The following is a 2500-nucleotide window of genomic DNA, read 5'->3' as shown; positions in this document are numbered from 1 at the left end:
CCCTCCAGCAGGCCCCGAGGACCCACATACTCCTCCGCTCTAATCCCCCATGAGCTTTCCTTCTCCTGCAGTTACCCTCCACCGCATATCCAGCATGGCCCTTGACCTCCAGCAGGCCCCGGGGACCAACATACTCCTCTGCTCTACTCCCCCACTAGCTTTCCTTCTCCCGCAGTTACCCTCCACCACAAATCCAGCATGGCCCTTGCCCTCCAGCAGGCCCCGAGGACCCACATACTCCTCCGCTCTAATCCCCCATGAGCTTTCCTTCTCCTGCAGTTACCCTCCACCGCATATCCAGCATGGCCCTTGACCTCCAGCATGCCCTGGGGACCCACATACTCCTCTGCTCTACTCCCCCACTAGCTTTCCTTCTCCCGCAGTTACCCTCCACCACAAATCCAGCATGGCCCTTGCCCTCCAGCAGGCCCCGAGGACCCACATACTCCTCCGCTCTAATCCCCCATGAGCTTTCCTTCTCCTGCAGTTACCCTCCACCACATATCCAGCATGGCCCTTGACCTCCAGCATGCCCCGGAGACGCACATCCTCCCCTGCTCTAGTCCCCCACTAGCTTACCTTTCTTGTAGTTACGCTCCAGCGCATATCCAGCATGGACCTTGACCTCCAGCAGGCCCCGGGGACGCACATCCTCCCCTGCTCTAATCCCCCACTAGCTTTCCTTCTCCTGCAGTTACCCTCCAGCGCATATCCAGCATGGACCTTGACCTCCAGCATGCCCCGTGGACCCACACTTAAGCCCCCTCCCACTGACAAAGCAAAACACCACTGGCAAAATCCTCGTGCCCCTGGTACTCCAGAATGTAAATTCAAACATGCCCCTGGTACACTGCGCAGAAACACTTTGCCACACACACGCACGCACTGCTTGTGCCTATGGTACGACAACTTTTCTCGTGCCTATGGTACGACAACTTTTCTCGTGCCTATGGTACAACAATTTTTCTCGTGCCTATGGTACAACAACTTTTTGCCGTGCCCCTGGTACACCGCTCAGTAGCACTTTGCCACACAAGCTCTCCTCGTGCCTATGGTACGACAACTTTTCTCGTGCCTATGGTACAACAACTTTTCGCCGTGCCCCTGGTACACCGCTCAGTAGCACTTTGCCACACAAACTCTCCTAGTGCCTATGGTACGACATCTTTTCTCGTGCCTATGGTACAACAACTTTCCTCCGTGCCCCTGGTACGACAGCTTTTCTCGTGCCTATGGTACAACAACTTTTCTCGTGCCTATGGTACAACAACTTTTCGCCGTGCCCCTGGTACACCGCTCAGTAGCACTTTGCCACACAAACTCTCTTAGTGCCTATGGTACGACATCTTTTCTCGTGCCTATGGTACAACAACTTTCCTCCGTGCCCCTGGTACGACAGCTTTTCTCGTGCCTATGGTACAACAACTTTTCTCGTGCCTATGGTACAACAACTTTTCGCCGTGCCCCTGGTACACCGCTCAGTAGCACTTTGCCACACACACACTCCTCGTACCTATGGTACGACAACTTTTCTCGTGCCTATGGTACGACAACTTTTCTCGTGCCTATGGTACAACAACTTTTCGCCGTGCCCCTGGTACACCGCTCAGTAGCACTTTGCCACACAAACTCTCCTCGTGCCTATGGTACGACAACTTTTCTCGTGCCTATGGTACAACAACTTTCCTCCGTGCCCCTGGTACGACAACTTTTCTCGTGCCTATGGTACGACAACTTTTCTCGTGCCTATGGTACAACAACTTTTCGCCGTGCCCCTGGTACACCGCTCAGTAGCACTTTGCCACACAAACTCTCCTCGTGCCTATGGTACGACAACTTTTCTCGTGCCTATGGTACAACAACTTTCCTCCGTGCCCCTGGTACGACAGCTTTTCTCGTGCCTATGGTACAACAACTTTTCTCGTGCCTATGGTACAACAACTTTTCGCCGTGCCCCTGGTACACCGCTCAGTAGCACTTTGCCACACACACACTCCTCGTACCTATGGTACGACAACTTTTCTCGTGCCTATGGTACAACAACTTTTCTCGTGCCTATGGTACAACAACTTTTCGCCGTGCCCCTGGTACACCGCTCAGTAGCACTTTGCCACACAAACTCTCCTCGTGCCTATGGTACGACAACTTTTCTCGTGCCTATGGTACAACAACTTTCCTCCGTGCCCCTGGTATGACAGCTTTTCTCGTGCCTATGGTACAACAACTTTTCTCGTGCCTATGGTACAACAACTTTTCGCCGTGCCCCTGGTACACCGCTCAGTAGCACTTTGCCACACACACACACACCACTCGTGCCTATGGTACGACAACTTTTCTCGTGCCTATGGTACGACAACTTTTCTCGTGCCTATGGTACAACAACCTTTCCCCGTGCCCCTGGTACACTGCGCAGAAACTCTTTGCCACACACACACACACACACCACTCGTGCCTATGGTACGACAACAGGCCCCGGGGACCTACATCGCACCTTGCTCTT

This window comes from Aulonocara sp. 'chitande type north' Nkhata Bay, unplaced genomic scaffold, assembly GCF_057382095.1.
Source record: "Aulonocara sp. 'chitande type north' Nkhata Bay isolate Kocher_YH1m ecotype deep benthic unplaced genomic scaffold, A_spYH_male_GT1.1 unmapped_scaffold_37, whole genome shotgun sequence".
In the NCBI taxonomy this organism is placed as follows: Eukaryota; Metazoa; Chordata; class Actinopteri; order Cichliformes; family Cichlidae; genus Aulonocara; species Aulonocara sp. 'chitande type north' Nkhata Bay.
This window is presented reverse-complemented; position numbering follows the sequence as displayed.